The 27,710-nt window shown below is 47.3% G+C and overlaps 1 long non-coding RNA gene across 2 annotated transcripts in view; it reads right to left on the minus strand.

Annotated features, from left to right (window-relative positions):
* LOC144113368 (uncharacterized) overlaps positions 1 to 26,985 on the minus strand; it is a 38,576-nt gene extending 11,591 nt beyond the window's left edge. The window contains exon 1 of one of the 2 annotated variants that reach the window (XR_013310748.1): positions 26,823 to 26,985. This is a non-coding gene — a long non-coding RNA (uncharacterized LOC144113368). Of the gene's footprint in view, positions 1 to 611; positions 676 to 26,822 lie in introns of those variants that run through there. The other variant, XR_013310749.1, reaches the window with a different exon arrangement.
* Positions 26,986 to 27,710: the final 725 nt, after the last annotated feature.

Consider the following 27,710-nt stretch of genomic DNA (forward strand, 5'->3'; position numbering starts at 1 on the left):
AAAATTTAGCTCTGCTACATTTAAATAGGACCACATTAATTCTAACTAACCTCCAGCCCCCTTCAACTATGATTTACATCCAGGACTGACTGTACTAATCCACGTGGCCGAAACCTAGTGAGTGCGAGACATAACCTCTCCATAGCAGTGAGGCAAAGTTTATAAACACAGGGCAAAAGAAATGTTGCTTGGGGTTTACCCATTGGAATAGTGCTCTTGCACTAAAGAAAAAAAGTCTGCCTCCAAACAATGACAGCGAAAAACAACTTGTGCATCGACCTGAAGGAGTGGCAGCATTCATGCAGTAAACCTCACGCATTAGCCGCAGATGCGAGTGAATTTTAGAACCAAGCAGATGAGAGAACATTTTGGAAATTGTTAGCATCACCACCATGTGTCAGGCCTAACGTCACTAAAGAAGCAGCAAACATTAAATCAACATGCATACTGCCATTGCTGGATGGTAAGCTGTAATGCCATGAAGGAGTTCTTTAGTTCTACACCAAATATATGTGGCACTGACGTCCCCAGTTCAGCGCTGTTAAAATTTCAGATGAGAAAGTCAGTTTATTTTTGTTTTCAAGCACCAAGATTAAGAAAAGATGCCTTACCCAACCCAATCCTCCTGCTCTCTCCGAGGGCACAGTGCCTGTTGTCGATGTCAGCCTGCTAGATGCACCTAAACAAGTAAAGTAGGGAGAGGGCCAGGGCAGTGAGCATTGCATCAAATCTCAAACATGGTTTGCTACATTTCAATCATGTCAAGACAAAGCTAAAGCCTTTACGCGAACACTCTTGAGTGACTCATTGTTGCCCTCGATGCTGACCAAAGCATTAGCTTAGAACTAGAAGCTCAAATTAGCAAAATCCGCATGTTAATTTTTGAAAGCCCATGTTTAGCGCATGTGGCACAGTGACCGCACACTGGCTGAAGCGGGACTGGTGCCTGACCAACACTGGTGCCTGACCAACACTGCTCTGCATCCTCCAGCGCTTCACACTGAGCGGTATACAGCACTCGCAATCTTTTCCACACACATTGTTTGGCTACATTGCCTGGCTGATATAATTTTCCTCGTGGCCCCATGAAAAACAGCGTAGTTCTACTGTATCATTTCACAACTTCCTAACTGAAAGAGCTCGTATGAGCCGGGTGAGTGGGCTGTTAAAGTAAAAAAAAAGTCCCTACAGGCCTTGTGCCTCTGCCAACACAGCCTTCTTCCAATGCCCTCCAAAAGCATCTTGTTTCACGAATGTAGCAAAAACTGCATGAAGCCATTAAACAGTTGCATGGCAAAGCAGCAGAACAAAGAGCAGGCAGATTTTTGGACCCAATCTCCAATATCCCGTGCTGCCACTGAGCTCCAAAAGAGCAAGCATTCATACAGAGTAGCCATAAGAATATGGATTAACCAGTTCTTGACAACTGAGAGCAAATACATCCTATTAGAGGGACAGTGAAAGAACTCTTTCAATTTTTTTTTTGCTTAGCAAAATCATTGATAGTTCAGCCTTTCATGGCTTGTTTGCCGCTCGTCTGTGAGCGAAAGATGCATTTATTTCAAAGAAGTTTTTCCCGTCCTCCGATTCAAACTGCACACTCATATGGCATCACAGGACGGAGCGACGTGAAATGTCACGTAAACGCAGACTCCGTCCAGGGAGCCAGGGCTATCCAGGGAGCCAGTTATGCGCCCTTCCTTTCCTCAAAACCATCCGCATCTAGAACGTTGTAAACGCCAATGTCAATGAAAACAATGAATCGTTGATATGTTCCCAGTTCATACGATATCACTGTTAATATGCTCAAAATCGCGGACATTAAAAATGTCCCATAGCATTACGCCATATTTTTCCAGGTTAATACGTTTCCAGAAAACACGATTTCCCAACTACTACGTTTAAACTTTCGGAAAACTGTGCTCGTGTATTAAATTTACTGACCAACTGCGCATGTGCAAACATACAAGTGGGCAGAATGAGGGCATGCGACATGGTGGGGGGCGCACAATAGTGGCACGCTGCCAAATTTCGCACTGCCGATGGAGTGCAAAGTGGACCCCGCAACAAAAGCTAAAGGTTGAAAAAAAAAGTAGATTCTGGCCGATGAAAGTGGAGGGCGGGTTCATTATGACAGTGGGATCATTACGCGGATATACACGGCACATGCTAGACTATATCCAATGACCGTCTAAGAAGCTGCCTAAGCAATTATATCCTTTTGGCTTCGGACTCTTCGGAACACAGCTTCTCCAAATTTTAATACGTAGCGCCCCAAAGGCACCAGTCGGCTACGACTGACGCTTAGTGGATGGCTTGGGACTAGTTTCTACCAGTGGGAATTCTTCCAATGAGTGCCGACGTCACCCAGCCCAGGAACGTTTTTAATATCAGTTATATTCAAATTTAGCCGACCTAGCTGCGATTCGGCCCCTCAATCACAGCAGCTATGCAAAGCATCAACATAGTGAGACAAAATTATGCCCCTTTGCTGCGAGGTACTTGTCCAGTAATTTCTTGCATACGAAAATTTATCCTACTCAGTAGCTAGGAAGTACTTTACCAGTAGTTTTAGTGCACAAGCACAGTGCCATACATGTAACCCGGCCCACTCGCTAAAAGGCCGAGACGCCGATATAAGCCGGCAACAGTGGCAGGCAAGATTAGACAGCACAGGCACAGCATACATTAACTTCAAGTCAGCTTTGTTGACTTTTGCCATTTTGACGCCAGCATTGCGTTGCAAATCATATTCTGATTGCAGCTGCATGTCAGCCTTGCTGCTGTGTGCACATTTTCTTTCAGCTCCTATGAGAGAAACAGTTGCAAGGCAAAGCTAATGACAAACAAAAAGTTTGTTGCTTGTTCTACGTTACGCTTGCTTGCATCCTCGATGATATATGCCCGGTGTATCTACATTTGTGCATCAGCCCAGTGCACATTCATATATTCAGAGGAGTTGAGTAGAATTTTTTCTCATGTTTCATGGAGCTCACTCAAGCAGTAGTTCACAGTAACATCACACCACCTACAGTCACCACTTGCCTTTTACATGACACACTGCGCTTGCACCCCCGTCTTGTGCATTCACATTCCACGGATAGCGTGCACACAAAGGAAAGACTCACCCTTGGCAGACTTGCTGTCGCCCGGCTTCCCGAGTCGAATATAGGCAGGCGGCACTGCGTGTGGGTCCCACCGCGGAGCCACCTGGCACCATGCCGCGAAGCCATCACATACTTCGGCCTGGCACCTCTGTTCTGGATGGGTTCTGCACAAAAAGCGGGACAGTCTGGCTCGCAAGCGGCATGAGAAAGCTACAGCTAATGGCTAATTCTGCATGCCTTCCTCGTTTATCTGGCCATAAAAGACCAAAATTTAGCTCTGCTACATTTAAATAGGACCACATTATTCTAACTAACCTCCAGCCCCCTTCAACTATGATTTACATCCAGGACTGACTGTACTAATCCACGTGGCCGAAACCTAGTGAGTGCGAGACATAACCTCTCCATAGCAGTGAGGCAAAGTTTATAAACACAGGGCAAAAGAAATGTCGCTTGGGGTTTACCCATTGAAATAGTGCTCTTGCACTAAAGAAAAAAAGTCTGCCTCCAAACAATGACAGCGAAAAACAACTTGTGCATCGACCTGAAGGAGTGGCAGCATTCATGCAGTAAACCTCACGCATTAGCAGCAGATGCGAGTGAATTTTAGAACCAAGCAGATGAGAGAACATTTTGGCAATTGTTAGCATCACCACCATGTGTCAGGCCTAGCGTCACTAAACAAGCAGCGAACATTAAATCAACATGCATACTGCCACTGCTGGATGGTAAGGAGTTCTTTAGTTCTACACCAAATATATGTGGCACTGACGTCCCCAGTTCAGCGTTGTTAAAATTTTAGATGAGAAAGTCGGTTTATTTTTGTTGTTTGCAAAGCACCAAAATTAAGAAAAGATGCCTTACCCAACCCAATCCTCCTGCTCTCTCCGAGGGCACAGTGCCTGTTGTCGATGTCAGCCTGCTAGATGCACCTAAACAAGTAAAGTAGGGAGAGGGCCAGGGCAGTGAGCATGGCAGCAAATCTCAAACATGGTTTGCTACATTTCAATCATGCCAAGACAAAGCTAAAGCCGTTACGCGAACACTCTTGAGTGACTCATTGTTGCCCTCGATGCTGACCAAAGCATTAGCTTAGAACTAGAAGCTCAAATTAGCAAAATCCGCATGTTAATTTTTGAAAGCCCATGTTTAGCGCATGTTGCACAGTGACCGCACACTGGCTGAAGCAGGACTGTCTTCACTACACTGGTGCCTGACCAACACTGCTCGGCATCCTCCAGCGCTTCACACTTAGCTCCATACAACACTCGCAATCTTTTCCACACACATTGTTTGGCTACACTGCCTGGCTGATATAATTTTCCTCGTGGCCCCATGAAAAACAGCGTAGTTCTGCTGTATCATTTCACAACTTCCTAACTGAAAGAGCTCCTATGAGCCGGGCGAGTGGGCTGTTAAAGTAAAAAAAAAAGTCACTACAGGCCTTGTGCCTCTGCCAAAATAGCCTTCATCCAATGCCCTCCAAAAGCATCTTGTTTCACGAATGTAGCAAAAACTGCAAGAAGCCATTAAACAGTTGCATGGCAAAGCAGCAGAACAAAAAGCAGGCAGATCTATGGACACAGTCACCAATATCCCGTGCTGCCACTGAGCTCCAAAAGTGCAAGCATTCATACAGAGTAGCCATAAGCATATGGAATAACAACTTCTTGACAACTGAGAGCAAATACATCCTATTAAAAGGACAGTGAAAGAACTCTATCATTTTTTTTTTGGTTAGCAAAATCATTGATAGTTCAGCATTTCATGGCTTGTTTGCCGCTCGTCTGGGAGCGAAAGATGCATTTATTCCAAAGAAGCTTTTCCCGCCCTCCGATTCAAACTGCACACTCATATAGCATCACAGGACGGAGCGACGTGAAACGTCACGTAAACGCAGACTCCGTCCAGGGAGCCAGGGCTATCCAGGGAGCCAGTTATGCGCCCTTCCTTTCCTCGAAACCATCCGCATCTAGAACGTTGTCAACGCCAATGCCAATGAACACAATGAATCGTTGATATGTTCCCAGTTCATACGATCTTACAGTTAATACGCTAAAAATCGCGGACATTGAAAATGTCCCATAGCATTACGCCATATTTTTCCAGGTTAATACGTTTCCAGAAAACACGATTTCCCAACTACTACGTTTAAACTTTCGGAAAACTGTGCTCGTGTATTTAATTTACTGACCGACCGCACATGTGCAAACATACAAGTGGGCAGAATGAGGGCATGCGACATGGTGGGGGGCGCACAATAGTGGCACGCTGCCAAATTTCGCACTGCCGATGGAGTGCAAAGTGGGCCCCGCAACAAAAGCTAAAGGTTGAAAAAAAAAGTAGATTCTGGCCGATGAAAGTGGAGGGCGGGCTCATTATGACAGTGGGATCATTACGCGGGTATACACGGCACATGCTAGACTATATCCAATGACCGCCTAAGAAGCTGCCTAAGCATTTATATGCTTTTGGCTTCGGACTTTTCGGAACAAAGCTTCTCGAAATTTTAATATGTAGCGCCCCAAAGGCACCAGTCGGCTACGACTGACACTTAGTGGATGGCTCGGGACTAGTTTCTACTAGTGGGAATTCTTCCAATGAGTGCCGACGTCACCCAGTCCAGGAACGTTTTTAATTTCAGTTATATTGAAATTTAGCCGACCTAGCTGCGATTCGGCCCCTCAATCACAGCAGCTATGCAAAGCATCAACATAGTGAGACAAAATTATGCCCCTTTGCTGCGAGGTACTTGTCCAGTAATTTCTTGCATACGAAAATTTATCCTACTCAGTGGCTACGAAGTACTTTACCAGTAGTTTTAGTGCACAAGCACAGTGCCATACATGTAACCCGGCCCACTCGCTAAAAGGCCGAGACGCCGATATAAGCCGGCAACAGTGGCAGGCAAGATTAGACAGCACAGGCACAGCATACATTAACTTCAAGTCATCTTTGTTCACTTTTGCCATTTTGACGCCAGCATTGCGTTGCAAATCAAATTCTGATTGCAGCTGCATGTCAGCCTTGCTGCTGTGTGCACATTTTCTTTCAGCTCCTATGAGAGAAACAGTTGCAAGGCAAAGCTAATGACAAACAAAAAATTTGTTGCTTGTTCTACGTTACGCTTCCTTGCATCCTTGATGATATATGCACGGTGTGTCTACATTTGTGCATCAGCTCAGTGCACATTCATATATTCAGAGGAGTTGAGTAGAATTTTTTCTCATGTTTCATGGAGCTCACTCAAGCAGTAGTTCACAGTAACATCACACCACCTACAGTCACCACTTGCCTTTTACATGACACACTGCGCTTGCACCCCCGTCTTGTGCATTCACATTCCACAGCTAGCGTGCACACAAAGGAAAGACTCACCCTTGGCAGACTTGCCGTCGCCCGGCTTCCCGAGTCGAATATAGGCAGGCGGCACTGCGTGTGGGTCCCACCGCGGAGCCACCTGGCACCATGCCGCGAAGCCATCACATACTTCGGCCTGGCACCTCTGTTCTGGATGGGTTCTGCACAAAAAGCGGGACAGTCTAGCTCGCAAGCGGCATGAGAAAGCTACAGCTAATGGCTAATTCTGCATGCCTTCCTTTTTTATCTGGTCATAAAAGACCAAAATTTAGCTCTGCTACATTTAAATAGGACCACTTTAATTCTAACTAACCTCCAGCCCCCTTCAACTATGATTTACATCCAGGACTGACTGTACTAATCCACGTGGCCGAAACCTAGTGAGTGCGAGACATAACCTCTCCATAGCAGTGAGGCAAAGTTTATAAACACAGGGCAAAAGAAATGTTGCTTGGGGTTTACCCATTGGAATAGTGCTCTTGCACTAAAGAAAAAAAGTCTGCCTCCAAACAATGACAGCGAAAAACAACTTGTGCATCGACCTGAAGGAGTGGCAGCATTCATGCAGTAAACCTCACGCATTAGCCGCAGATGCGAGTGAATTTTAGAACCAAGCAGATGAGAGAACATTTTGGCAATTGTTAACATCACCACCATGTGTCAGGCCTAACGTCACTAAAGAAGCAGCGAACATTAAATCAACATGCATACTGCCATTGCTGGATGGTAAGCTGTAATGCCATGAAGGAGTTCTTTAGTTCTACACCAAATATATGTGGCACTGACGTCCCCAGTTCAGCGCTGTTAAAATTTCAGATGAGAAAGTCAGTTTATTTTTGTTTTCAAGCACCAAGATTAAGAAAAGATGCCTTACCCAACCCAATCCTCCTGCTCTCTCCGAGGGCACAGTGCCTGTTGTCGATGTCAGCCTGCTAGATGCACCTAAACAAGTAAAGTAGGGAGAGGGCCAGGGCAGTGAGCATTGCATCAAATCTCAAACATGGTTTGCTACATTTCAATCATGTCAAGACAAAGCTAAAGCCTTTACGCGAACACTCTTGAGTGACTCATTGTTGCTCTCGATGCTGACCAAAGCATTAGCTTAGAAGAACTAGAAGCTCAAATTAGCAAAATCCGCATGTTAATTTTTGAAAGCCCATGTTTAGCGCATGTGGCACAGTGACCGCACACTGGCTGAAGCGGGACTGGTGCCTGACCAACACTGGTGCCTGACCAACACTGCTCTGCATCCTCCAGCGCTTCACACTTAGCGGTATACAACACTCGCAATCTTTTCCACACACATTGTTTGGCTACATTGCCTGGCTGATATAATTTTCCTCGTGGCCCCATGAAAAACAGCGTAGTTCTACTGTATCATTTCACAACTTCCTACTCAGTGGCTACGAAATACCTTAGGAGTAGTTTTAGTGCACAAGCGCAGTGCCATATATGTAACCCGGCCCACTCACTAAAAGGACGAGACGACGATATCAGCCGGCAACAGTGGCAGGCAAGATTAGGCAGGACTGGCACAGCATACATTAACTTATGAAACCAGTCAGCTTTGTTCACTTTTCCCATTTTGATGCCAGCATTGCGTTGCAAATCATATTCTGATTGCAGCTGCATGTCAGCCTTGCTGCTGTGTGCACATTTGCTGTGTACACATTGTGTGCACATTGCTGCTGTGTGCACATTGCTGCTGTGTGGCACAGTGACCCACACTGGCTGAAGCGGGACTGTCTTCACTACACTGGTGCCTGACCAACACAGTTCGGCATCCTCCAGCGCTTCACGCTTAGCTGCATACAACACTCGCAATCTTTTCCACACACATTGTTTCGCTACATTGCCTGGCTGGTATAATTTTCCTCATGGCCCCATGAAAAACAGCGTAGTTCTACTGTATCATTTCACAACTTCCTAACTGAAAGAGTTCCTATGAGCCGGGTGAGTGGGCTGTTCCAGTAAAAAAAAAGTCCCTACAGGCCTTGTGCCTCTGTCAACACATCCTTCATCCAATGCCCTCTAAAAGCATCTTGTTTCACGAATGCAGCAAAAGCTGCAAGAAGCCATTAAACAGTTGCATGGCAAAACTGCAGAACAAAAAGCAGGCGGATTTTTGGACCCAATTACCAATATCCGGTGCTGCCAGTGAACTCCAAAAGTGCAACCACTCATACAGAGTTGCCATTATGAAAAACCTAACACTAGACAAGAAAATGAAGAACAAGAGGGTAATAACAAATGCCGTTTTGGGGCCATTACGGGTCCCTTGTTCACATATGAAAACGAAAAATGTTGTTGTTGTTGTGTGTTGAGTTTTATGGTACATAGGCAGCTAAGGCCATCATGCGTCAAACTCAAGGTGTAGAATTGGCTTTCTGTAGAATGTTTACGAATATCAAAAAATGCCGATGGTGTAGATGACCTAAAAACATTGTGCTGCCTAGTAAAAGAAGAGAAGAAATTTGGAAATCGCTAATGGTAAAAGCCTTAAAGAAGGTCAGGCAGCCTTAGCGGCTATCCTTGGCTAGGCAAGGATCCTGAGGCTCCCAACCAATCAAATAAAAAGCCTCAGCCTACTTCTCAGGAATGAGAAAGTGGCTGAGGTGTATCATGTAATAAAGGGAACCAGTGGTTCAAAAATTACAGTTTTTCAAGGACGCCCGCTGCTTTTAAAAAGCTAAAAACGGAGGGTATGTTAACAATGGCATTATCAGCTAAGAGCAATGTTGGGTGAAAAGGAATGTATTCATGATAAAATTGAGTGAAGTACTTTTTTCTTAGTTTTTCTAGTTTCACACATGAGAATAAAATGTGGTTAACAGTAAGTTCTTCTCTGCATTCCTCGCAACCAGGTTTATCTTGTTTTGTTAGCAGGAAGTTGTGCGTGAGGTGCGTGTGGCCTATTCGCAGACGGCATAAAACCACTTCTTTAAAACTTTCCTGGTGCACACATGACTTAAATTCACCCAAAACTGGTTTTACAAAGTGCAGTTCGCTGTTCCAACGCGACTGCCATTTTTGTCTTAATTTCTGTTGAACTAATTTCATGCAGTTATTAAAGGGTATATTTACTTTTTTTATTTCCTTGCCTCGAGCTTGAGCGGCACACAAATCTGCTCTCTCATTTCCTTTTATTCCGACGTGGCTCGGGACCCAGCAGAGTTTAATGTTTTGTCCTCGAGCTGTTGCTGTTACTATGTTGTGTATGATGTCCCCAAGTATGGGAGTGGTTGCGTTTCTAGAGTGGAGGGCTGTAAGTACACTTAAGGAGTCTGTGTAAATAATAGTGTTTTTGAGGTTCTCGTTTAGTATTTTTTTTGTTGCCACACATACTGCGTAACATTCTGCGCTGAAGATGGATGCGCACTGTGGAAGTCGCATTGCTGTCTCCGAATTTCCTCGCACCACTGCGCTTCCTACGTAAACATTCGTTTTTGAACCGTCAGTGTAAAAGTCCGTAAAACTACTGTATTTTTCTTTGAGTGCAAGAAATTCCTGTACTATGTGTTGTTTTGGAGTTTGTTTTCTTTGGAACTGCGCAAGGGTAAAATCACAGATTGCCGGAAAATTGTGCCATGGAGGCAGTGGAGCTTGTCTTCAAGCAATGGCAGGTAATGTGTCCAGTACGCCGAGGTTTTGACACATCTCTTCAAAACGCAGGAGGAGTGGCCTGATAGCTTGTGGTTTGTTGTTAAAAAGTGTTCTTGATGGGCACTTTGTGACTATGGGGTAACATAGGTGTTTGGGAAGCGAACGGATTTTTAAAACGTACGAGCAAGTGAGCATGGTTCTTTGGTCCTCGAGTGACGGTTCGTTGGTTTCTACATAAAGACTGTTAATGGGTGATGTCCTGTAAGCACCAGTGGAGAGACGCAAACCCAAGTTATGCACTGTATCTAGTCGTTTAAGGTATGATGGTCTCGCTGACCCATACACTATACATCCATAATCAAGGGTAGAGCGTACTACAGAGCGATCAATTTTTAGAAGGCATGTCCTGTCGGCACCCCAATGTTTTCGTGACAGTACTTTGAGTATGTTGAGGTATCGGGAGGCTTTCTTTTTCAGTGCATTTATATGAGGCAGGAAAATGAGCTTTTTGTCAACGGTTACGCCTAGGAATTTGTGCTCATTTTTCACCGGTAGCTGTGTTTTGTTCAGGTGTATAAATGGGTCGGCCTGTAAGCCTCGCCTAATAGAGAAAAGAATGGTCACGGTTTTCTGTGTGGAAAACCGGAAACCGTTCTTGTCTGCCCAGGTCACCAGTTTATCCACTGTCAGCTGTATTTGTCTCTCGCATGTTACCAGGTTTGAGGATGTGCAGGCTATTTGCAGATCGTCAACATAGACGGATAATGGCCTTCGGTATTACTTTGGCTATGGAATTTACTTTTATAACAAACAATGTCGTGCTCAAAATACACCCCTGAGGAACCCCGTTCTCTTGAACGAAGCCCCTGGACAGGGTTGATCCTAGGCGCACTTGAAATGAGCGGTCGGAAAGGAGGTCCTTCAGGCAGTTCAACATCCTGCCACGGATGCCAAGATCTGCTAAGTCACGAAGGATGCCGAACCTCCAGGTGGTGTCGTATGCTTTCTCGAGGTCAAAAAAGACGGCAAGACAGTGCTGTCTGTGTATAAAAGCCTCTCGGACAGTATTTTCCAGGCGAGTTAAGTGGTCTGTTGTTGAGCATGCTTTCTTAAAACCGCACTGATGGATGTCAATAAGTTCAAGAGATTCAAGCAGAAAAGTTAGTCTTTTATTCAGCACACTTTCGAATGATTTGGCAAGGCAGCTGGTAAGGGCTATCGGCCTGTAACTAGTAGGGGATGTTGGTTGTTTTCCAGGTTTCAGGAATGGTACAATAACTGCTTTCTTCCAGGCTTTCGGCAATCTTCCGAGCACCCACACTTGGTTAAACTTCAAGAGCACCTCCACAGATGGCTGGGAAAGATGTGCTAGCATTTCGTAATGTATATTGTCAGGGCCAGGTGCTGTCTTTTTTCCGGCCGAGAGAACTTCGTTTATTTCTTGGAGTGTTATTAAACCATTGTACGGTTCTTTTGTGCAACCCGTTGTTGGAAGTCTATGTTTCTCCACTGCATGTTTATGCTTTAAAAATGTTTCTGTGTAGTGTGAAGAACTAGAAATGTTTGAGAAATGTTCTCCCAAGATGTTTGCCTGTTCCTCTATATTTGTCTGTGTACCTGGAGTTGTTAAGAAAGGAATTGTGTAAGGAGAAAAGCTTCTGTTAAACTTGTGGACTTGTTCCCCCATTTTTTTGGACGTAACTGAACTATTCATGCGTGATACGTAGCTTCTCCATGATGTTCTTTCGGCATTTCGGCGGATGTACCGAGCTTTTGCTCTCGTCTTTTTAAAGTTGATGAGGTTCTCCTGAGTTGGGTATCTTCGAAAAACTCCCCAAGCTTTATTTTGCTTCTTTTTTGCTTCTCGGCATTCCTGCGTGTACCATACCTTGTTGTTTTGTCGTACTATTCCTGACGATTGAGGAATAGCTTGGCACGCAGCATCAATAATGCAGCTTGTAAAAATTTCATTCAGTTCGTAAACGTTAAGACTGAAAATAATTTCTCCAGGCTAGCCTTTTCTCTAAATAGTTGCCAGTCGGCTAGGTGTAGTTTCCAACGGCGTGGTTTACTAGGGATGACTGATGGTGGCGATGAAAAGTTAATCACTACCGGAAGATGATCGCTTCCGTACGGGTTATCGAGAACATCCCACTTAAAATCGGTAAAAACGGAAGAGCTAAAAGATAAATCTATGCAACTCATTTTTCCTGAGGCTGGAGAGCAATACGTGGATTTGCCTGTATTGAGTAGGCAAACATTATTGCACAGAATAAAATCTAATATACGGCCCCTAGTGTCTGTCTGTTCACCACCCCACAAAGGGGAGTGTGCATTAAAATCCCCAACTACCAGATATGGCTCTGGTAGCTGAATTAAAAGTGATTCTAGGTCATGAAGTGTTACTGTGAGGTGTGGCTGAAGGTATACTGAACATATGGTAATTGTTTTAAAGCTAATGACGGTGACTGCAATGGCTTCATAATTCGTCTGCAGCTGGATTTCACGTGTTGCAACACCGCTCTTAACAACGACAGCAACACCTCCAGAGAGCCTATCTGCCTGCTCACGGTCACGGCAAAAGACTTTATAATTCTTAAAAATATTTTTTTGTAAAGGTCCCAAATTGGTCTCCTGAAGGCACAGTGCTACAGGAGACAGAGCGTAAGAGTTCTGTTGCATCGCTGTAGTTATTTAAAATTCCACGGCAGTTCCAGTGGATAAGGAACGCCATGATTATTTTAAGGAGGAGTGTTTTGAGACCTCAGGTCCCTCCTTGTTGAGGGCCTGTTATCGCGGTTTTTTCTTTTTTCCGGTCAAGACAGCCCCGTCGCCGTTGCGACCGAGGCGAGCTTTGACTTGTATCCATCGCCTCCATTTAGGCGCTGGAGTTCCGCGGGGAACCCGCGGGCAGAGGGGTGGTAGACTTCTCCCGAACGGGGGAAGCCTTGTGGGCTGCCGACTTGGAGGACGGCCGGCCCGTTGTTGGGGATGGCATAGCAGCTCTCGCTGCATTTGCCAGGGGCGCGGATGGCCCTGCCTCAGCCTCACTAGGTGTGAACTGGGCAGGTGCCTGAGACCGGTGTGATGCGCCGCGCCCGCGCACCACATCGGCGAAGTTTGTGTGGGGTGTTAAGGAGAAAGTGCCTTGCGACATTGCATAACGCTTTCTTGCCTCTTTAAAAGTGATATTATCTTTTGCCTTTATTGTAATGATTTCCTTTTCTTTTTTCCAGGCAGGACAAGACCTTGAGTAAGCAGCGTGCTCGCCTTCGCAGTTTGCACAGCGTGGCGCGGCGTCACAGCCGTCCGATTGGTGGTCATTGGAGGCACATTTAGCACAGGTGTTGCGGCCGCGGCAGCTCTGGGAGCCGTGACCGAACTTCTGGCATTTGAAACAGCGTCTAGGGTTGGGGATATAAGGGCGAACGGAGATTTTTGCATAGCCTACCTCGATTGACTCGCGTAGGGTGCATGAGGCAAACGTCAGGACCAGGTGTTTTGTCGGAACCTCTTTGTTGTCTTTGCGGATTGTAATTCTGTGGACGTTGGTAACATTCTGAGGGTTCAGTCCTTCAAGCATCTCTTCCTCTGTTAGGTGCAGGAAATCATTATCTGAGATGACACCACGTACTGTGTTCAATGATCTGTGCGGTGTAACAGAGACAGGAATATCGCCAAAAGTTTCAATGTTTGCAAGCTTTGAAATCTGAGTTATGTCGAGCAGTTCGAGGAGGAGGTCACCACTAGCCAACTTTGTGACTTTATACAGAGGGCCCAGGGATTCTGTAAGAACTCTTGAAACAAGGAACGGGGATATTTGTCTGGCTGGCTTTTCTGTTTCTTTACTGTGGACGATGTGGTACTTCGAAAAAGTTGTCTTCTTTTTGCTGAAAAACTGTTGTGACATCAGTCCGTCCTCTTTTCAGAGGGCGATCATTATTAAGCAGGGAGGAAGCCATAAAAAATTGTTCTTCGGCCTTGGTGCCAGCCACCCACCATGGAGCCCAACTAGGGGACAGGACAGGAACTTGAAAACAAGTCCTGCCCACGCCAGCTGTACACCATTGCTATAACCGAATATGACGAAACCCAGGATAGTTCGCCACACAGGGTTAACCCTAGCCGCCAGAAAAAAAGAAAAAACCAAGGAAGGAGGAGGAGACAGGAGAGTTGTAAGAAAGATGATAGGAAAGTAAAAGATGGAGGGGAGGATAAGGATAAGACGACTGCCGATTTCCCCCGGTCGGGTCAGGCCAAAGGTGCCGTCTACAAGAAGCTGGGGACAAAGTGGTGTGTTGCCTCCGCCGAGGGGCCTTAAGGGTCCAAACGCTCGGCATCGGCTCAACCACCAGGATCCCTTTTTCCCCGGACACGGCGATGCCACGCACAGCGAGGCGCGGGTGCTCGGGTCCGTGGTGATGCACAGTTCACCATCATCCCCTTTTGGGGATGTCCCTGCGGATGCTCGGGAACCCGCGGTGTCGCCACTCACCGTCGCGACGCCTGCAGCTTGAAAATCGAAAAATGGAACAGCTGTGTTCATACGAGTTGCCATGAGCATATGGAATAACCAGTTCTTGAACTCTGAGAGCAAATATATTCCATTAAAAGGACAGTGAGGAGAATTCTATCAAATTTTTTTTGTTAGCAAAATCCGATAGTTCGGCATTTCATGGCTTTGTTGCCGCTTGCCCAGGAGCTAAAGATGCATTTATTTCAAAAAAATTTGGATTCGAAATTGAGTTTTTCCCACCCTCCGATTCAAACTCAGCGCACACTGATGACGCCACAGGACAGAGCGACGTGAAACCTGACGTAAACGCAGACTCCGTCCAGCGAGCCAGTATGCGACCTTCCTTTCCTCAAAACCATCCGCATCTAGAACGTTGTCAAAAATGAATGCAGACATCTTGCGCTTTGTATATCCTGGATTAACTGAGCTAATCCACATTCATTTTTTTCGCCATGTATAAAAGGATAGTTGCTCTGGGTGATTGTATATGTTTTGCACGTACACGATGTGAGAGTTGTGGGGTTGAATTGGGGAGATAAATATTTTCTCCCCGCTTAATTGCGGCTGACAGTTCAAAACCGTCAGACCCCACCCCGTGATACCACAGGCTACAGAGCGCACACCAACTACGGCAGGCCTTGCTCTGAAGGAACAAATGAACGACACAATGGCTGACACAAACAGGCATTTATTGCTACGTACAGCAACACTGTATTGTATTGTATTGGGTTTTATAGCGCATAAGCAACTTAGGCTATCATGCGCCAAACACATGGTATAATTTATTTCAAAAATTGGGTGTCCTCGGCGAAAGTCCTTGTCTAGACAAGGGCTCCGAGGAGCCCATCAAATCAAATGCAGACCTCAGCCTTCTCAGGACTGAGAAAATGGATGAGGCACGTCATAAAATGCGCGAAAGCACGAGATAAAAAATTTTTAGTATTAATAGTTCTACGATATTTGATAACATATTTTGTTTAAGATAGCCGCGTCTTTCAGAAAATTAAAAACAGATGAAGTTCTTACAAGTGGACTATCCCCTAAAAGTAAATTGGGGTGGAAGGGCATGCATTCATCGTAAAAAATTTTTTTGTTAGCCGTTCAAGGTGTGTGCACGAGAATAAAATGCGATTAACTGTCAGCTCATCTCCACATTTCTCACATAAGGGTTTGTCTTGTTTTGTCAGTAGAAAGCTGTGTGTTAGGTGTGTGTGTCCGATGCGCAGGCGGCATAAAATTATTTCTATAAAACGCTCCTGATGCCTGCATGATCTCCATTCTCCCAGAATAGGTTTTACTAAATGTAGTTTATTTTCTTCACTATTCCATGTACACCGCCATTTTTCTGTAAGTTTATTTTTTACTAACTTCATGCAATCTGCATAGGGTATATTTACAGTCTGGACTTCCTTACGGCGAGCTTGGGCAGCGCACGTGTCAGCTCTCATTGCCACGAATTCCGAGATGGCTTGGTATCCAACAGAGCTTAATGAATTCCTATCAAAGGTTCCCTTACGTTTCTGGCTTTCAGTGCTGTGATTGCACTCGGCGAGTCCGTGTAGATAATGCTGTTTTGAATGTTTTTTTCCACTATTTTTTATACATCCACCGAAATGGCATAGCATTCAGCTGAGCAAATTGACGTGCACTGAGGGGACCGAACTACCTTTTCCCATTTGTCTTGGACTACAGCACTTCCGACGTAATGTGATGTTTTAGAACAGTCTGTATAAAAAACTGCGTATTCTTTGTACTTTTCCTCTAGTCCCAAAAATTCTTGTAGTATGTGTTTACGTGGAGTTCACTTTTTCTGAAATTGTGTCATTGTGTAGTCCCCTACTGCGGGAAAGGTGTACCAAGGTGGCAGTGGTTTGGATCTCTGGGCGACATCAGGTAGTGTGTCTAAAATAGCCAATTCCTGGCAAATTTCTTCAAAACGGAGGATAAGGGGTCTCGTCGCATTCGGTTTGTTACTAAAAAGCTGCTTTGACGGGCACTTCGTAACTATGGAGCAGCAGAGATGTTTTGGTAGTGAACGGGTATTTAGGACGTATGCACATGTGAGCATGGCTCTTCTATCTGCAAGGTGTGGTTCGTTACATTCTACATATAGACTGTTTATTGGCGATGTCCTGTATGACCCACTTGCAAGGCGCAGACCTGAGTTATGTACTGGATATAAGTGCTTCAAATAGGACTGCCGAGCTGAACTGCACACTATGCACCCATAACCTATAGGCATGAGCGAACTATGCTGCGGTAGATGTGCAAAAGGCAGGCTCTATCAGACCCCCAGCGTTTACGTGAAAGCACCTTTAAGATATTTAATGATCGAGAAGTTTTCTTCAGGTTCTTTATGTGGGGCAAGAAGGTCAGTTTTTTGCCAAACGTTATGCCCAGAAATTTGTGTTCTCTTTTTATCGGTAATTCTGTTTCGTTCAGGTGTGGTCTAGGATCTGTCTATAGGCCACGTTTAAGTTAGAAAAGAATGGCCACTGTTTTCTGTGGGGAGAACCGGAAACCATTTTGGTCAGCCCGTGTTGAAAGTTTATGGTTAACTGCACTTGTCTTTCGCATGTTGATATGTTTGAGGACGTGCAAGCTATCTGCAGATCATCGACATAGATCGAATACATAAGACCTTGGAATGATTTTGCTAAACGAATTCATTTTAACAACAAAGAGGATCGTGCTTAAGACACTTCCTTGAGGCACTCCATTTTTCTGAATGAAAATTCTCGAGAGGATTGAACCGAGGCGTACATTGAATGAATGGTTTGACAGGAAATCTTTTAGGCTGTTCAACATCCTGCAATGAATGCCAAGTTCAGCCAAGTCATGCAAAATTCCGTACATCCAGGTTGTGTCATATGCTTTCTCTAAATCGAGAAAAAACAGCAAGACATTGTTGTTTGTGTATGAAGGCTTCACGGACAGTATTTTCAAGGCAAACTAGGAGGTCTGTTGTGGAGCATGCCTTTTTGAAACCACACTGATGAACACAGAGAATCTCACAGGCGTCTAGCACAAAGCTTAATCTAATATTCACAATACTTTCAAAGGATTTTGCAAGGCAGCTGGTGAGGGCTATGGGCCTATAACTACTGGGAGAGGTTGGTGGTTTTTCTGGTTTTAAAAATGGAACGATGATGGCCTTCTTCCAGATTTCGGGTAGTTTACCCGACACCCAAACCTTATTAAAAAAACTTAAAAGTGCCTTTACGGCAGGTTCGGAGAGGTGGGACAGCATTTGATAGTGTATTCCATCCGGGCCCAGTGCTGTCTGTTTATCAGCGGACAAAACTGTGCTGATTCCTTCAACTGTAAATACATTATTATATGGTTCATTTGTATATCCACTTGTAGGGAGTCTGTTTTTCGGACCAAAAAATATTCGCCTAAAATATCTGCCTGTTCGATGTTTGTCTGTATACCAGGAGCTGTTAGAAGGGGAAGTGTGAATGGGGAGTATTTACCATCAAGCTTTCGTACCTTCTCCCACATTTCTTTTGATGTGGTTGAGCTATTTATTGATGTCACACAACTTTGCCAAAAGTTTTTTCGGCACTACAGCGGATATATCGGGCTTCTGCCATTTCCTTTTTAAAGTTTGAGATTTTTATGCGTGGGGTACCTCCGAAAGTTTCCCCATGCTTTGTTCCGTTTCTTTTTTGCTAGTCTACATTCTTTTGTATGCCAGGTTTTGTGGTTTTGCTTCACCACTCCAGAAGATTGAGGTATAGCCAGGCGCAGAGCGGAAATGCAGTTTGTGATAATTTCATTAAGTTCATCTATACTTAAGTTATTTTGATGTATATTTTCTAAGCTGGCATTTTCTTGAAACAGTGCCCAGTTGGCCAAATGAAGTTTCCAACGTCGTGGTTTTGTAGGAATGATTTGCGGAGATGTTAGGGTAGATGATCGCTACCATACGGGTTGTCCAAGACATCCCATTTAAGAGCAGTAAAAACAGAAGGCGATGTAAGAGACAAATCTATGCAGCTCCATTTTTCGGAGCTTGGAGAACAGTGTGTGCTTGCCCCTGTTGAGCAGGCTTATATTATGCACAGAATAATATTTTCTAAAATACGGCCTCTAGTGCCACTTTGTTCACTTCCCCACAAACTGGAGTGAGCATTAAAATCGCCGACTAACAGATATGGCTCTGGTAATTGTTTTAAAAGGTCTTCTAAGTCATGGAGTGTTACTGTCAGGTGTGGTTGGAGGTATACGGAACATACTGTGATTGTTTTAGAATGTACTACAGATACTGCAACGGCTTCAAATGTAGTTTGAAGCTTGACTTCACGAGTGGCCACGTTACTTTGAACGACTATGGCGGTACCTCCAGAGAGCCTATTTGGTTGCTCTCGGTCGTGACGAAAGACTTTATATTTACATAAAATATTTTTGCTTTGATCCCAAGTTTGTCTCCTGGAGACACAAAACAACCCGGGGAATATAAAGCAAGAATATCTGTTACGTCACTGTAGTTTTTTTAGTATGCCTCGACAGTTCAAGTGAATTAGGACCACCATATCTAATAACATTTGGCGATATATTTAAAAACATATGCTCCCAGTTTTGTGGGGCCTGTTATTTGAGTTTTTGCTCCCTTTTAGTGTTCAGGGGAGTTCCGCCGCCGCTGCTGCGGAGGCGGGCTACTGCTTATATCCATCGCCTCAAGCGAAGCGATCGATTTCCACGGAGAACCCGAGGGGGCACGGATTTGTGGCTTCTCCCTACGGGGGGAAGCCGCGCGGCCTACCAGCTCAGGGGCCAGCGAGCCTTTCTTTTGAGATGACAGGGCAGCCTTGGCTGCACCTGTAAAAAATGTGGATGACCCTGCCTGGGCAGTGGCCTGAAGTTGGAGTGGTGTATCACCATTCCCGCCAACTTTGGTTGTGGCACCTCTGGAATGACAATGGTGCCGACACACGAGCGAGGGATGGGGCAGGCACACATCAACAATGGTGTACTATGTGCACACTGTCACCAGACGCCTCTCGGCCCCCCGGCGCATGGCGTCAACATATGACTGCTGTCTCTTTAAACTTTTTCTTTGCCTCAGGGTAACATATATTTTCTCGTACTTTCAGATTGATTGATTTGTTTTTCTTTCTTGAAAACTTCACAGGTTCGTGAGTAGGCTGCGTGTGGACCTTTGCAATTCGCACATTTTGTTTCAGTTGCTTGCAGTGCTCCTAGGGTTAGGAATGTACGGGCGCACTGGGCACCTGATGAATGCAACTCGGACTCGGGCAAACGAGTGCTGCCGAATGTTAGAACGATGTGAGGAGTTTTTTCTTCTCCTTTATGCCTTATTGTGATGCGGCGAAGGGACGTCACGTTTTGGTCACGCAAATTCTCGAGAAGCTCTTTTTCATCCTCTATCATTAGCAAGTGCTCAGAAATTACTCCCTGAACACTGTTCAGGCTTCTGTGGGATGTTACAGTAATGTCAAGATAGGAAAGTTTCTCTTGTTTGAGTAATGCATCACTCTGGTTTTTGGATTTCACTTGTACAAGAAGATCTCCTGAGGATAGTTTTTTTGCTTCATATTCCTCGCACTAGCCACTTTTGTATTACGAACACTGATAGTGCTGCCACTGGAGAGTTTTGCTCAACTGTGTGGACTATCAGGAACTGTGGGAAATTTTCAGTAGATTTTGCAGTTGAAACTGCGATTCCTTCAGTGCGGTAGCGTTTTCGGTTCCGATCGTTTTTTTTTAGGAAGGGAAATTGAGAATCCATGCAGCATGTATGAATTAAGGGTTCCTGTTCTGTCACTTGTGCTTCACCCTTATAGACACAAGAAGGTCCCGGAACCCCCCACCTGGCATACAGATGGGGAGCCCGTCGGCCGGGCATTGACCATGGCCCCGACCCGCCACCGTTTATGGTTTCTACCCTTCACCTTAAAACCTATCGCCACGGTGCGGATGACAGCTTCAGTATGGGAGCTAGGGTCCGTGGTGGCGCCAAGCACCATCACCTTGAGACTCAAGGTGCCCTTGTGGGACGTACAGCAACAATAACACCAGCTAGCAACAAGATATGCTAATCAATCGATGTCGCCCGACTCACCAGCAAGGTTCCGAGCGAACGTTTGCCCGCACTAGGGCAAGGGATCAACTGAGTGCGCGGGCAACCGAGTTGGCGGCCTCATTCCCTGGTTGGCCATGGTGGCCTGGAGTCCAAATGAGAAATCGGGTCGTGGGGTCTTGATCCCGAGCTGCTCTCCAAAGTATTCGTTGCGCTGTTGGCGTTACCCAGCCCAGTTCATAATTCTGGCAAGCCCCTCGCGATTTGGATATGATGAATTTAGCTTGAGCGTGGGAGGTGGCTAGGGCGATTGCTACCTCCTCCGCGTGGGTTGTGCTAAGTGCCTTAAAAGTGAGGCCATTCACCTGTCTTCCCTCGTGAACGACTGCGGCCATGTACCATCCTCCCCTGGAATGATGTGGGCCCGCAACGTCTACATAGAAAACGCTGTGTTTGGAGCCATAATGGCGGTGCAGGGCATTCGCCCGCACCTGACGCCGTCCATTATGGTTCTCTCTGTCCATTTTGGTAGGAAGGGGTCGAACACTGAGGGCGCCTCTCCATAGTTCTGGCACTCGTACCCTTTCCTTATTGTGATGGTCATGTACATGTAGCCGGCCCATGAGGCGATGACCGGACACGGTCTGAGCAAGACGCGTGTATTGATTAGTGAGGTGCGCCTCACGCAGCTCCCGATAGGTGTTCACCACCCCCAGTGCAAGGAGCCTCGCATTAGAGGTAGAGATCGGAAGGTCGAGCGCCCTTTTGATCATCTTGTGGAGAGTAACCTCCAAGATGTTCTCGTCATGCTTGCGCAAGTGCACGTATGGAGTCAAATATAGACTCGTCACAAAAGCATGGGCGAGTCGCATCGCATCCCTAGTTCTGAGGCCCCCACACTTGTTGGAAACGCGGCGGACCACGCGGCCCACTCGACCGCCAACCTTGCGAAGCTTGACTATGGTTGTGTCAGCGCGACGGTTCTGGTGAATAAATAGTCCGAAGACTCTAATCTCAGTGGCTTCATGTATGGGTCTGCTAGCGAGAGAGAAGTATTGGGGTCTTGCATCTCTGCGATGGGCAGAGATGTACGAATTCTGATTTTTGAGGAGAGCACTGGAGACCACAGTACGTAGCATAGCGTTCCACTATGCCCGCCGCTGTTTGCAGGCGGTCCTCCAGTTGACCAATGTCGCCCTCTGTTGCCCAAATGGTGATGTCGTCGGCATACAGCGCATGCTGTACACCTTTAACCTCAGCCAGTTGGCAAGGGAGATGGAGCATTGCGAGAATAAAGAGTAGTGGGGACAGCACTGTGACTTGTGATGTGCCCCGTGTACCCATACTGTAAGGTCCATGCTCCTTGTCCTGAATGCGGATAATGGCTTTGCGGACCGTTAGGACATGTTTAATGTAATTAAAAGTGTTGTGTCCACAGTGTGTCTCGCTGAGGTGAGAGAGAATGACGCTGTGTTTCACGTTGCCGAAGGCACCCTTCAAATCCAAGGCGAGAACCACCTCGTCATTGTGAGGGTGCTCGACAGGCGTGAGTACCTCGTGGCTGAGTTGAAGCAAAATGTCTTATGCAGACTTGTGAGGCCGGAATCCAAACATCATGTCTGCGAAAATGTTACGGGCCTCCAGATATTGAGAGAGGCTATCTCGAACCATGGCCTCCATAAGTTTGCCCACACAAGACGTTAAAGAGATAGGTCAGAGATGATCGGTATTGATGGGCTTGTTTGCCTTTGGGATGAAGGTGACAAGAGTCGTTTTCCATTCTAGGGGGAGGAGTATCGTTTTTCCAGATTGCGTTGATGTATTCTAGCAGGGCCTCATACGCCGGCTCAGGAAGGTTGGCCAAAAGCTTGACCGTAACCTTGTCCCTGCCCGACGCAGTACCCAGTATCATTTTAGTAAGAGCCGCCCGTAGATCGTGGAGCTGGAAAGGACGATCCAGATTATCTCTGCCTGCATAGAGATATTCCTGTCCACAGGGGTCTTGGACTTGACACAGATACTGATCCTGTGAAGTATGTGCAAGTTGGTCCGTATTACCTTTAAAATTGTGAATTGCACGTTGCAGATGTTTCTGCGCAGGTCTGAGTTGGATCTATGAGGCTGCGGAATAGCTTTCAAGTGTTGCAACTAGACATTTGTCTAGCAACAGAGTTACAATGATCCACCCAGTTGGAATCTGCGAATTGGGCAGCATACTCAGACGCCTTCTGGGTGAGGTCGTGAATCCGCAAGCGAAGCTTCCTGTTATGTTTCTGACGGCACCACCACTTATTGAGGCTGTGCCGCGCTTCCAAAAGATGAAGGAGATGGTTGTCCACATCAGTCACCCTCTCTGTGAGTTGTACTTGCTTCTCGTGTTTGTGTAGCGTTCGGAGGGTGTGGGCCCAGGAAGAATAGTCGTTTTGGAGCAGACTGTACGGGGGCAAGGATTGCCGGAAAGCAGTCCAGTCTGGCAGGTGGGCCTGCACTATTGAGTGGTGTAAGGGGCGAGTGTAAATGATAGTGTTGATAATGCAGTGGTCATTGCCAAGGGTGTCCTCTGTGTTGACCCAGTCTGCGTGTCTTATGTTGCGGGTGAGGGCGAGATAGGGACAGGTGTCTCGAGTTACGGAGTTACTCACACGTGTTGGACAGACATGGTCAGTATGGAGAGTAATGCCCAGCGTGGAGATTAGTTCTGCAAGCTTTCTGCCAGGCGATAGCCCCACAACCGACTGGGAGCATTGAAATCACCCACAATCAGAAGGGGGTTGCGACCTTCTATCTTTAGTGCTTTACAAAAGATGTCCAAGAACTTAATGTTCTTAAGTTTAGGGCAGTATATATTTAGGATGTAGACGGGTGGGTCAGTATGACGCAGGAGGAGGACTGTCAACATCACGTACGAATAGGATAGATTTAGTTGGAGATTGACCTCCTGCGCGGTAAAGCCTTTGTGGACAAGAAGACAGGTGGACGGGCCCCGTTGGAAAGTGTTGTAACCTGACAGCTTCTCCGCCGCCCCAGGTTCCTGGAGTGTGACTAATGCTGACGTATGCTCAAAAGTGTCGAGATATAATCACAAGTGGGCTCGTTTTTTATGGTTGTTGAAACTGCGGCATTTCCATTGCACAACGGAGAAAGCCTGATGTTTTGGGGGGCGGGTGGGCCTAGTTCCCATTGCCATGTTGAATTTGGGGCTGAGCTGGGCTAGACTCCGCAGCTACGGCTCCCAGGCCCTAAACTGGGAGGGACTGCACGGAATCTTCGGCAATTTCGCTCAGGTCAATACTAATGGTAAATTTTGGTGGACGACTAACGTCCTTTAGTGGGCTAGGCCTGCGACCAAGGCACGGGCCTGTCTCATTCATCCATGTTTTAATGTTACTGGTGACCGCAATGGTCACCTTTTGAGTGATGTCTTCCACTAGCTTACCAAAGTTAGAAAGCTGGCCTACCAACTTGGCTAGGGTGATTTTTACAGCCGTTAAAAGGCTGTTCATTGCCTTTTCCTGAGGGCTCTCGGACATAGGCTCAGATTCCTCAGGGCGCACCACTGGGACCGCTGGCGACGACGGAGGGGATGGTATTCTGCCTGCGCACAGGGTAAAATTGTTTTCCGCAGCTAGCTGAGCTACCTGCGCGCGAAGTGCCGCCATTTCGCGGTGCATCTCAATGATTTCAAAGGGAAAAAAGAAGGAGGGTTAGAGGCAGAAGGGGACGCGACCCCAGCCCAGCTGCCTACCTTTTTCGATGACTTCTCGGAAGCCGCAGCCATTGACGGGCCGCTGCCTCCGAGATCCGGAAACTCCCCGGCCTGAAAAGCCAGAGCAAGCACCCTGGTCATATGACGTCTTTAGTGTCGTCCTCGTTGACGGCTTCTTGGGGGAAAAATGTGGCGTGTTCGGGTTGGCCAGCGGGCGTTTGGTAACGCCGCGTTGTTGGTCGCCGTGCTGCCAGCCTTGCCGCCGGAAGCACCTCCTTGCACGATGCCCGGCGACACTGAATGCCGTGTAGCTGGAAGCCCCTTGAGGCTCCGGGCAGCAGGGGTTCCCGGAGCTTGCTGGAGGCGGCGAAATTTTCCTTTGCAGGCCTGGGAGCCTGTGAGGTGGGCTTGCTCGCAGACCATGCAAGCCGGCTTGCACTCGTGAGGCGCCATGCCGTCGACAGCCTTCCCCACATTTTCACCGCAATAGCCGCAGCGTTCCTCTACCGGGTGAGGGCAGACGTCCACCCGGTGTCCGATCGTTCCTACACCGGTAACAAGCAGGGATGTTGCGCTTGTACTCTCGTACTGGCGTGACCATTTAGTTATAGAGGACAAAGCGCGGCACCTTTTGGCCCTCGAAGGCGACCAGCGCAAGAGATGACTTTCCGAGCTTGCGGGCGAAGGCGATATCACCGTCACGCCAGATTTTGTCGCGTGGAGCAGCCGAGGTCTACCGCTCGTGAACGGCGATGACTCTTCAGTACACCTCCCCGTTAAGTTTCGCATGGCCAATGAGAGGAAGTGAACCCTCACTTGAGTTAAGGGTGAATTCCCAGGCCAGCTTGTTGGCCGTGGCGACGTCTTGGGTGGCGCAGAGAAATATGTTCTGATCCCAGAGGGGCCAGATAGTGAGGGCCTTGACTGCCTCAGCGCCAACGTAGGAGGCAAGGGCTAGGCCTAGCTCACTGGGCCTAAAAGCTTGGCGTTAGTCGATGGTAGCTCGTGGCTTCACCACCACAACGATGTCTTCCTGCTCGAAGCGAGGCATCCATCCTGCGTGGACGCCACGATGGCTTCTGTGCCGGCGGATCTCGAGCGCCGACTTCTGTAGCAGGAGAAATTCGAGCCGCCCCATCAGTATCGGACGCGGCGGCGGTAGCCGTCTTAACGCATCGGCCACGCTTGAGCAGCGCGATTAACGTAAAGACGCTCTCGTCAGAAATAGCGTCCGACGACTCCGCAGTATCTTGAGCGGCAGCAGGAACGGTTTCGGTCCACGACAGCGTACACGGATCGTAGCCCCGAAGAGCGGAGACCGCCATGTTGGCCGACGGCCGCGGGGAATCCCCGTCCAGGGAGCGCGGTATTAACGCTATCCTTCGTTAGGCTTAGTGGAGCTCCCACGATGGGGAATCAGAGATTGGGCATAACATGCCCAAATATGGCCCCGCCTTGGTGAATGGGGTGTCTTCTCCGTCCAGACAACTTTAGAAGGATGATGCCAGCAAAGTTTTCGGGCTGCAGTAAAAATTTCCGGCCTTCCGGGCGAAAATCACAGCAGCCGATGTGGAGCGCGTTCGCCGTCGTCGCGCGTGTCTGCGTCCCGCCGACGTGGTGCAGGCAGCTTCGAAAAGCCTCAGGCCTAACTACCGTGTCCGACGACCGTGAACACAACAAAGACCCGAAACGGGTTACGTGCGCGTAGCCGCGAGGAGACATCAGCTTTGTGGGGTGGTACTACCCCGCTCACTGCACAAAGCAGCTTCTGAGCGGTCGGCGCCCACCGTATCGGACGGTGTCGCAGCACCCGGTGCCGAGCTGCAATACCAGCGAGCTCGTAGAGGCACCCGCGGCCCCAGGCCGCCCGGCTCCCGAAGCCGCGACTCCCAGAGTCGAAAAAAGAGACAGCAGAGAAAAATGTATCCAGAAAACTCGGACCACCCACGCGGCTTCCGTACTAAACTCGCTTCGGGCTCGGCAACTCCGCGGGCGCTAAGACTCGCGCTCCCTCGATGCGGACCAAGTGGTTCTCATGAAGAAATTCCAGGAAAACTTGACGAAAAACGTGCTGAGAATGTCAAAAAGTTCAAACATATTGCAGCGCAATACACCTCGCACTCAAGAAAGCATGCCGCAGAGCCTGGCGATCAAAATTCACTCTAGGCTTAGCAGTTGTGAAGTGCGGACAAAGAGCGTTCCTCGAACCGAACAGACAGTCGTCCAGTGTTCCAAGAGCGGGCCCCACGTTGGGCGCCAGATGTGGGGTTTAATTGGGGAGATAAATAGTTCCTCCCCGCTTAATCGCGGTTGACAGTTCAAAACCGCCAGACCCCACCCCGTGATCGCGTACGCTACCGAGCGCACACCAACCACAGCGGGCCTTGCTCTGAAGGAACAAAGGAACGACACAATGGCTGACACAAACAGGCATTAATTGCTACGGCAACAGGATATGCTAAGAATCGAGGTCGTCCGACTCACCAGCAAGGTTCCGGTCGAATGTTTGCCCGCGCTAGGACAAGGGATATACTCCGAGGCTGGACGGGACGAGATACGGCAGCTAGTCTTACCGCCGCTTCCACGCCCCGCTGGCAAAGAGCAGAGCCACGAGCAACACGTCCGATCTCGCCGACGGTCCCGGCCGAACCCCTTCTCGCTCTCCCGCGTGCGATCAGTCTCTCGCGCTGCGACGCTGGCGCCCTCTCTCGTTAGTTAAGGTAACCAACAAAGGAATGGGGCTCCTCGAGGCGAGGCTGCTCCTGGACGGTGCATCGCGGGAAAGCCTACACAGGGGACTGCAGAGCAGATCCCCACAGAGTATATGCATTGCACTGCTGCCTGCATAGCTCTAATTTACAGCTATAGATATCCACATGAACTTTTCATGAAAGGTATGTTTAAAATAGCCACTACTTTTCATTTACATATGATGACTGCAACCTTGCTGCTCGTCCACTTCAAAAAGTGAAAGATGGCAATTAATGTGTCATATAGGCAGTCGTCTGACCGCCTGCACATCTCCAAGGTGTGGAACCACAAAAAGACAAAGCAGTACAACTGAAATATGGCAAAGATGAAGCATTGATTCAAATATTTATTATGATACAAAGAAAAGCTACAGAGACTTCTTAACTTGAGCACCAAGGCCTTAAATGCACAACTACAGCCAAAGTCAATGTCCAAATAAGTCCGAACTCAACGACTTCATTTGATTACAAAACAAGGAAAAAAAACCCTCAATACTGAGGCCTAAGCCACTGTCACACTTCACCACAAAAAAAAAAGAAGCACAGCTATAGTCAATATCATGAAGTCACAACTTCGGGAGTTCATTATAAACACAAAAAAAACCTACGCACAAAACTACAG

This window comes from Amblyomma americanum, chromosome 1 (assembly GCF_052857255.1).
Source record: "Amblyomma americanum isolate KBUSLIRL-KWMA chromosome 1, ASM5285725v1, whole genome shotgun sequence".
Classification (NCBI taxonomy): Eukaryota; Metazoa; Arthropoda; class Arachnida; order Ixodida; family Ixodidae; genus Amblyomma; species Amblyomma americanum.